We start from the raw sequence: 10,663 nt of genomic DNA, 5'->3' as shown, positions 1-10,663 counted from the left end.
TTAGTTTGTGAAAGAATAAATTAAGAAGAGATAATGTAATGATCCAAGTCTCATGCACTATCCACTTTGGGAGGATATCTTCTCTCTAACCATCTTACGGTTTTCTATCGCATCCTCAGAATTTAAACCCCAAGACATCATAAGAGACTTAAAACCCTCGATTTTTATAATGATCCAAGTATCATGCTCAGCCTTTCTCTTATGTACTGTTCGTCATGGGAGAGTTTAAACCCATTTTACCCTTACGGATTCTTATCACATGCACAATATTTGAACTCAAGACATTTGCTTTCAACTTAAGTATCTCATAAGGTAGGTGTATTGAATTCGATAGATGCGATAAAAATTTGTGAGAGATAAAATGAGTTTCGACTTTCTCATGCAGAACGGTATATAAGTTAACAATTTGATTGCAAAGACTAATCGTTACATATAAAAACACAATGCGCATGGTTTTCTTAATAATTATTTATATTTGATTATCTTATGAGTATGTCTTAGGTACTAACAAAAGGTGGGTGTGCAAAAAGTGGGGTCAGTAGCCGGCCCATGAGATCACCCTTAACTTCTTAATTGCGCCGTCATGGGATCATGATTAAGAAAATGATATGTTTAAAAATTATTCAACTACTAAAAAATTTGAAAATATCTAATGTTGTGGTGTAATAGCTATGGATAAAAAGTCATTCGTCCATACTTCAACCTAATCATCCCCAACTTTGATGTCATGGGGTGGCGATGTTGCTATTTTTCTTTCTCTATATAATTCATTTCAACCTAATCATCCCCTCTCTCTCTCTCTCTCTCTCTCCATTTTTTTGACTATTTTTTAATTAATTTTTTGATATTTTAACACAAATTCTATGAAATGAAAAGATACCAACAAAGAACACTTTTAAAGACATAAATTTTGAAATAACGTCTTCTCATTTACTCTCTGTTTGGTTCAATTAGAAAAGTAAATTAAAATTTAAATCAACATTAACAATTAATTTTAACCATATATTTTATGGGATTCACAACATTTCAAGCACATATTTCATCAACTTTAATAAAAATTTATTAAAAATATGATTTTTATTTAAACCAAACAAGGACTTAATAACAAGAGTTAATGTATTAAAATGTCGAAAAAGTTAGTAATAGACACTCAAAAAGTTAAGTTGCAACAACGATCTCAATTCAAGCATTAGTAGGAAATGAAATCTGTTGCTTTGTTCGATTGTCTCCATACTAAAATTTTAACATGTCAAGGCATATGGTCTTGTTAGTAATCGCTGCAATTACCCGGTTGAAATGATGTCTCAAAAGTGTTGTCATCTATGGTGTATTGGGTCACAAGAGTTGATCTAGGTCAATGAGACAATCAAATAAGCAACCAAATAGGGAAAATAAATTGAGACCTGCTACAAAACTCGCTACAAAATTCGGAATTAAATCTCGAGTTTAAACCTAGGGTCGAGGTGGCAACAATCAAATAAGCAGCCAAATAGGGAAAATAAATTGAGACCTGCTACAAAACTCGCTACAAAATTCGGAATTAAATCTCGAGTTTAAACCTAGGGTCGAGGTGGCAACAATCAAATAAGCAGCCAAATAGGGAAAATAAATTGAGACCTGCAACAAAACCCGGGATTAAATCCCAGGTTTAAATCTAGGGCCGAGGGCCCTTGATCTTGAATTTCATCGGGCCCACAGCATAACAATCAAGGGCCGAGGTGTTGGCTGTAAACAGGGCCTATCATTAGCCATGTTGAATGGCAAAACCCAAATAAATTTCAACTCTCACAAAGATACGTATGACAACATAGGTAGCAAAATTTTGAAAATTATAATAAACAAAACATGCCCGAATAATTAAAATATGTATTTGTGGATATATAAACACATCAACACGAGTATAACATGGTTACCAAGTTTAAGTCTAAATGATGAAAGAAAGAGAAAGCGTTTGTTAAAATTAATCAATCGGGTATCATGTTTAGTTCAAGATACTAAACACTGAAATATTTTAATTTCAATAAATATAGGTCTATCAATCAAGCTAGGGTGCTGGGCATCATAAAATATATGCAATTTAAAACAATTAAATTGGGCCTTTAAAGTTCTGCAGTCCAACATCTTTGCATATCTGAATAGTATATTTAAAAAAAATTAGTCAACATAAGTAATAAATGAATAAAAATATTTAAAGAGAAAATATATATTACTTGCAAGTCGCAAGAGAATCTGCATGTTTAATGGATTTCACAATTTTTATCGACTTTTAACTATACTTTATTATATTAACTTTTATAAAAAAATTTGTCAAACGACCCTTCACTAAAAAATTGACACTTCAATACATCAATTAGGGTCGCTAAAATGAAATGATGTCACATAAATATATTACGAGTGACATCACATTTGAGATGACGCCCGTTACTTATCCATTTGAACTGATATAGTGAGATATAAGATTTTTAGAAGAGAAACAATGAAGTGAAAAATAATGAGGATAAGGGATCTCGATTTATCGTGTAGAGTAGTATCATATTCACAAGGTTAATTAATTAGAACCATATTAGTTGGGCATTCCTTTAAAATCCTACTTAAAACTCTGAATTTTTTAGCTTTGTGTAAAAAAAAAAAAAAAAAAACACTAAATAATAAGGTTTAGAGCATAGATTCTTAGCTCCAATAGACCATACTGAGATCCACAAAACCTCCAACATCCAACATTAAGAGGAGATATTTATTTTCGGTAACTAATTCTAGGTTATCGTGGAGTGTACTTTTAGCCCCCATTTGATTCTTATCAAATTAAATTCAATTTTTCGCTTTCCTATTTTTAACTACATAATTTTTTATAAAATAATATTATACGTAAATCGAAAATATTCCTTCTTTTTCAACCACTATTTTTCAAAAAAAAAAAAAACACCATTCTATCCATTTTCATTTTAAAAAAATGGGGGCTAAACGAGAGCTTAGTCTGGCATTCTTTGAATTGAATTGCACTATAAAAAATAATTTTATAATAAGTCAATGGCCGATTCTATTGTGTGAATAATACAATAGTAATTGGTTTACATGTGATGGACTTAATGGGTTTTGTCGGCTAATTTGTGTAGATGATTATTCTTGAATAATCCAAACTTTAACATGGATTGGAACAATTACGTCTTCCCAGGATTGTACAATAAAAAGAATCTTAGTGCATGTTTGGCCCAAAATCAATTTTTTACCCTTATTTCACTATTTCACAGGTGAGACCCACTTTTCTCTCTAGCGATCAAAAAATTAATTTTCATAATCACTACCGAACAAACCCTTAATGACTTGTTACTAATTAGTTGAATGTAGGGATGTCACGAGTCGAGCTAAAAATCGCGAGCCCGAGTTGTTTTTGCTCAAACTGAGCCGAGCAAAAGCTTGATCAAAAAATCGAGGCTCAACCTAAGCCTCAGCTTGAACCTTACTGAGTTGAGCCGAGTCTACTCGATTTTTTTTTTCATTGCAGTTGACTTGTTGCCTTCTTTGTAAAAGGCAGCAGCCAACTGCCTTTTATATTATTTATTTATTAAAAAATTTCGAGCCAGTCCGACACCCCAAGATGGGGCTTGGTTAAACCAAGACTCGAGCCGGGCCACTCGAACTTTTTACGGGCTAGGCCACGGGCGACTCGAGCCCATGAGCCATTTTGCCATCACAAGTTGAATGCGATATAAAACTATTGAAATATAAATTTGAATAATACTACAAAAATGCATTATTCTTGTAGCTACAGAGCACTGAATGAGATGGCATTAAGGGATCAATCACAAAAAATTTACGTAAAGATCACATGTTCTTGAAAGTGAGAAAACATATTGAGTGAACCTCTACCTTGCTGGAGATCAGTTTTGTTTATGGAACATAGTGTTCTACCTGGTATGACTCAACCGAAAAGTTCCCACGTAAAACTCTAAAAATAGAACCGATGGTTTTATGGGTAAAATACGAAATTGGATTGGATTATAGGTTTGTGTTACATTTTTCTGTCACAAGTATATGATATCGAACAAGTAATTTAATGGATCTTTGAGTTCGAATTATCGTTCTCACGAGAACTATACTTTAATACTTAATCAAATACTTCTAACTCCTATTTGATGAAACAAACAAACAATTGCGGTTTACAATGATTTTTGATCTAACTACTTAAACTTAGCAGATGCACACGAAGATTGACGTAGAATTCAAATATAAAATGGATATTAGGATAGAACAATTTCATTTATTAATAACTTTCCGGTCTTAATTCAAGATACATAACCTAATATAGTATCCGATCTAATTCTTCTATTGTATTCAAGTTATCTCTAAATAGGTTTCATTGAACCTATTTAACTAATTCAATTACTTATCTCTATGTGTATCAAGCTTAGTTAAACGAAATATTAGTTCTAAGAATTTATCTAAGACCGTAGTAATTAATATAGCTATCTCTACTCGTTATACTAATTTACTGAATTTTACTAAATGATCTAAATCTCAAGCTCATCTCTCGATTTGTAAAAGATTCACAAAATCATCAAATTAGTGATCAAGTAATTAAATGATTAAACTAGCAAAATCAACAAATATAAGATAATGAACAAGAATCTTGAATAAAAAAAATAAAAATAAAGGATTCGAAATAGATTAAACTCATAATGGAAAAAGAAAAACAAGGGGTTCTTATTGAATACATCACTGAATTTTAAATATAAATGTAGAAAAAGAGATTAATCTTGCACCAAAATCTTCGTCCTCTTCCAATCAATGCTTCAAAACGTGAATTTCTTGATATTTTCCTCTCTTGCATTGCGTTCTTTAATCTCTATCTCTCAATGTGTGGAATCCCATCAAAAGTGTCAAAACTTACATTTATACTCCTCACATTTGTGTCGAATGTAGGATTCTTATGGGCTTCAAAATGAGCCAGACGCCGTGGCTCTACAACTCTATCTCCATCGATTTTTGGTGGCCTCAGTGCCACAAGAATAGTGCCGCAGTGCCACACCTCTGTCATGGTAGCTCGTAGGTGCTACAATTTTGGCGCTGTGGTGCCAATAGTCCTTTCTCTTCATGGTTAGACTCTTTTGCCCTTTTTTCTATCTTGTTTTCTCTATCCTTGCCAATAGCCTTTTTATCATATCTTTCATTGTTTTTCATCATCCCACTACTTCTACAAAACAATACTAATAAACACATTAAAGACGAACACTACTCGTAAAATCTAATTCACAATCAAGTTAAAAATGGAATATAACTCTTGCGTAAAACACATTCATCAAATAACCCCAAATTTAATAGTTTGCTATTCCTCGAGCAAACACAAGAAAAATGAAAATAACTAAGAACACAGACAAAGATTCACTATTGAGAACATTATATCACATTCATGAACGTTTTCAAAATTGCTATGCAAGAGCTGACCTTCCACTTATTCAATGCAAAACAAGTGTGCATGTGAAAGATCAAGTGCAATGCCATACACTCACTAATTGGTTCACTTCCCAACCTTCAATGATCAATTATTTCCTTTATTCGCTGGTGAGCTTCACACATCCCCAAACTTGTTTTCTTCTATTCTCTAACCATAGTGTAATTCTAAAGTTTAGTCTTACTTATCAATTTCTCACACTACTCTAATTTGATTTAGTTCAATCGATGATGTCAATAATTTATTCATGTGATGATTCTCTCAATTTATTAGTATTTCAACAATCTAGTTTCTAAGTTCAATTTTGACTTGATCATTTTTTTTTTTTACTTCTTGACCCCTGTAGCGAGTTTTGGGTCGATAACTCCTCGATTTTTGAATACCGAAGGGTACCAGGTTTCAAGACATCCAAACGGACTTATTAACTTAAGTAAAAAAGGTGCAATCGTGAGGGTAACTGAATAAGTGCAATGCCTGTTTTCTATAAAAGAATAACAAAATTTACAAGGTTAGTAGAAAATCAAAAACACTCCACACAATCTCTTTCTTATGTACGGAATCACCATTGTCCTAAATTATTTCTTTCACTAGTTAGAATGTCCCAAATTATTATGTATATGGTTAAAGGATGTTTTGAATTATGGGTTAAGAGGTCGAGCATCTAAGTTATCTATTTAGCCTATGCATATGAACATTCATGTTCTTGTGTGACACTAAACTCAATTATAGTGCATAAATATTGTACTACTTCACATTGATAGGTAGAAAATTCAACTCTAGCATATAAATCTTCCACAATCCACAAACTAACACATGGTCTCAAGTATATTCATCATAGCTGACAAAACCATCCGACTAAGGCAAGCATGCAAAATTAAAATTTTATTTTTATTATTACTTTTTCAACGCAATTCACACAAAACTAAATAACATTACACAAACATAACTACTAAACAAAAGACAACATCAATTAACCCTAATGACTCATCCCCAAACTCAAAACATACATTGTCCCCAACGTGAAAATAAAAATAAAGGAGAGATATGACTTCTTGAATACATCAATGGGTGTCATCACCATTGCCTTGGAGAGATGGATACTAGTTGGCTGGATGATATGGGAACATCGGCTATGGAGGAAATGACATGTGGGGGGATATGCAGAGGTCGATACCGAGAAAATCTCATTCTGATATTGAAATTGTGTATGCATAGAGTTCTGCAACTACTAATATTGATTGGTCATGGATATTTGCAATTGATCAAGTTGCTATTGAAGTCCATCATGTTTCTCTTTATTCCTCGTTTCCAACTCTTCTTGTCTTTGAGATAGCTGCAATTGCATAACCTCAATTCGACCAATAATGTCATCAGTTTGTTAAACTGATATAATACCTCAGATTTTAATTATATTTTTATATGGGCTAAATCTAATGTTGGTCATTTAGCAGATGAAACAGTCCATGCCAGCCTTATTGTCATACTAAAGTCCAAAAGTAGAAGCAATAAATGCGAGCCACTTATTTTTAATTAAATGATTAATTTTGTTTATGTGTACTTTTTAGAATTTATCGTAAATTATTTGGGTCGAATAATTGAGTATTCTAGTAGTTGATAAAAAAAAAATATCGATATTATACTCATTTTGTAGCTTGTGTAAAATAACATAAATTGGTTCGAGAAGAAATAATTTTGGGCTAATCATATCATAGTTATTTTGACAGAAAAAATATTCTAAAAACTATATTTTATTATAAAAAATATATTTACATAAAAAAATATATAAATAAATGAAAGAAAACTTCACAGTACAATTTCTTAGGAAATTTGAAACGGTGCATATTCATTCAATTATATAATAAATAAGTAATTATTATTTTTGAATTCCACAAACTAACGTGATTAATTGGAAATAAAAACTATATTAATTGACCAATTGATTTACAGACTTAACTTTTCGTACGTTTGAAATTTACAGATATTTTACATGATTTATAGGCATGCAAGTAGACACGGCGTATATATATAATGTATGCAATAATTTTATTTCCTTTACCATGCATATGATATTCACATATTAACACATATACTTGCTGAAAAAGAGTTTTATTTTATCTACCAGCCCCAATAAAAATTTCACAAGTTGGTTCTTATTTTCCCACAAATATTCTGTCCATTTTTTTGTCTCAAAGGAATACTTCAAAATTTTTTATATCATTTGAGGTAAGAATACATCATGCAAAATAGTAAATTCTAATTTTTTTATGTTTATATAAATTTTGGCATGAAATACTATGAGGCCTTCGGGTTGAATTCTATGTTAAATCTTTCGAGATAGACAGTTAGGTCAAATATGTTATATCCTACGGGATGGACCTTCGGGTCAATTATTTTAAATCCTACGGGATATGTGAATTCTTAAGAAAAGGAGGAATCCGTCCGAGGAGGGGCTTGCATCTGATTAGCTAGTTGGTGAGGTAATAGCTTACCAATGCAATGATCAGTAGCTGGTCCAATCCACTCACTATCATTATTAACTAATAATAAGTGTGAAAAATGATTTTCTAATCGAATGGATTCAGTCTTATACATACGCAAGCTCTAAATCCAAGAAATGTCAGTATGTGATGTCAGTTTTGTATTTATATCATGTTAATAAGAATGTGCACGTATTCTTACTGATTGTTTTTCAAAATACTCATTTTTCTAATAACTTTTCAGATGAGAACAGGTCGTGTGGACGAGTGAAAGATTGACCAAGTGATGCTTATGGGATCACTAAGTACAGTTTTCAGAAAATATAATTGTCAACTTTTATTTGAATAATACTTTATGTTAATGTACATTATTTAATATTTTTAGAGATCTAGTATTCGACATTTTATATTAAATCTTAAATTAATAGTTTGGAATGGAGTATGTCAATAATTATATTTAATATGAAAATTTTACTTAAGTTGTTATTTTATCGTTATCGAATTATCGATCACAATTTCAAATTTCAACACTTAATAAAAGTGATATTTTCGCTTAAATTAGATAACCTCAAGCCTATTTTTATAAAGAAATAAAATAATAAAGATGAAAAAGATTTCAGGGCGTAAAACTGACAAGCGGAGGGCGATTAGGGCGGGTCAGTTGTGCCTTTGTAACATGTGTTGGAACATTGGCAAAGAAGTGCCTGCTAGTGAATTGCCGAATGATCTTCTTAGTCATGGTTAGGATGAACTATCTCCTCAACTGCGGATGGATAAATTCTTCCTTTTATACATAGAGTATAAATTAGTGAAGAATATACCAGACCGACAATTATAGATCCGTTGAGTGCACGTTAGAAGTTGGTCAAAATGACCATGCCCACGTCAAGACTAAGGCCCCGCTGAATAGCATAGTTCAACAATGCCCATCCCTTCGTCACCTCACTAATATTACTACCTGACAAAAGTTTAGCACATATAAAATAATGCCAAGCTTTGCATTTAGGAAACATGCTTACAGCTGAAAAATTGGTGACATTAGTGCCCAGTCAGGTTAACTCTCGAATTATGTCTATCGGATTGATTGCCCCTCTTCATGCATTTTAAGAAGTCATCTTTATCAATATCTGCTAATCTATAGAATCGATTAATTGAGGTTCTGTCAAAACAGATCCATTTTCCTCTAACATAAACCTTCAAATCCTGGTGGTCCTTAGCACTTGCATAAAATTCACGAACCATTGGTATTAACCCTAGCTGCGGTTGCTTTATAAATAATTCCCAATTCCTGTGCTCAATCTATTCCCGCATATAAAGTTAAAGATTGGTAAAATGCTATTCTATAATTCAATTTTTTGTGAACGACCATGTTATGATATCGATTTTCGGCTTTCGCACTCACAAATGTACTGCTATCAAATGAGCTTGACGAAGAGGTTGAAGATTTTTTGTGGCATTGTGCACTTCAAAAAGCAACAATGCAATTAAGTAAATCCACCACAATTGAACCCAAAAATGTGTCACAAATCACTACAACCTTCACAAAATATGATAAAAGTTCCAAGTAACACTAGTCTCTTAACAAATCAAGTCATTAATGACCACTAAATCCCCTAACAAAGTACTGCAATTTTCTCAATAAATAGGCAAAAGTAACACATAAGTCAACAAGGAAATTAAAGTTCTTTAAGGATTTTCAACAAACACCTTGCACTCATGTCACAATTCAAATCTCGAATTTCCTTAAACTTAATCCTAAACATAAAATCAACATCTCAAGGTGTGAAAACCACAGCAATCTACTAAAACCCATAAGAAATTTCTTACTTCCATCTAATCGTCAAGTGTAATATAGTATCCAATAGCACCACACACCAAAAACAATTGTAAAAACTTGTCCTTCTATGTGTAGAAATCCCAATAAGTTGAAAGTATGTTGAGGTGTGAAATCTATGCAATGAAGGTGTTGAAGATGATGGATTTGATATTTACAAAAGAGATTTGGACGTACGAACGGGAATAAGAAGAGAAACAAATGTAGGGTTTCAGAGGGATTAGGGAAAAGCGAGATTGAAAAATAAAAAGACAAAAGGGGAGGGGTATATATATATATAGAGAAAAGAAAAAAAAAAACTAAACAAACTTAAAAAAAAATTACGCACAGAGATGTAACGCTGCGGCACCTGGGAAGTGGCGCTCTACCAATTTTATTACCTTATTCTTTGTTGAGTTTTATTGTCTCCCATCATTCGATAACTTGGTTTCCATCTCCCATTTACGCTTAGTGTTACCATCCACTTGGGATTTTTCCTACAAAATACATAGAGAATGTTACGATTCTAGCATAAATAATAACCACTAAGTTGAAAGAATATTGAGATGTAAAATATATGCAATGAAGATGTTGAAGATGATGGGTTCGATATTTATGGAAGAGATATGAAGTAGGAGAGGGCAGAAGAAGAGAAAGAAAAGTGGGGTTTGAGAGGGATTAATAAAAAGAGAGTATATATATAAATACAAATATATATAAGAGAAGAAGGAAAATAAACAAACTAAAAAAATAAAAAATTACTCAGGGCAGGGGGGTCTGTGTTGTTGCGCTGCGGCGCCCCTTTTTTACCTTATTCTTTGTTGAGTTTTATTGTCTCCCCTCATTCGATAACTTGGTTTCCATCTCCCATCCACGTTTAATGTCACCATCCATTTGGGGTTTCCTACAAATTACAAAGAGAAT

The 10,663-nt window shown here is 32.3% G+C and overlaps 1 long non-coding RNA gene across 1 annotated transcript; it reads right to left on the bottom strand.

Annotated features, from left to right (window-relative positions):
• Positions 1-4,690: 4,690 nt before the first annotated feature.
• LOC111388613 lies at positions 4,691-10,400 on the bottom strand. The gene is made up of 2 exons (XR_002701608.1): positions 10,141-10,400; positions 4,691-5,191 (listed from the first exon to the last, which is right to left on the bottom strand). It is a non-coding gene; the product is annotated as an uncharacterized LOC111388613 (long non-coding RNA).
• Between the last annotated feature and the right edge of the window lie 263 nt (positions 10,401-10,663).

Source organism: Olea europaea, unplaced genomic scaffold (assembly GCF_002742605.1).
Source record: "Olea europaea var. sylvestris unplaced genomic scaffold, O_europaea_v1 scaffold510, whole genome shotgun sequence".
NCBI classification, from domain to species: Eukaryota; Viridiplantae; Streptophyta; class Magnoliopsida; order Lamiales; family Oleaceae; genus Olea; species Olea europaea.
The sequence above is the reverse complement of the archived record's forward strand: the minus strand, read 5'-3'. Positions and strand labels throughout refer to the sequence as shown.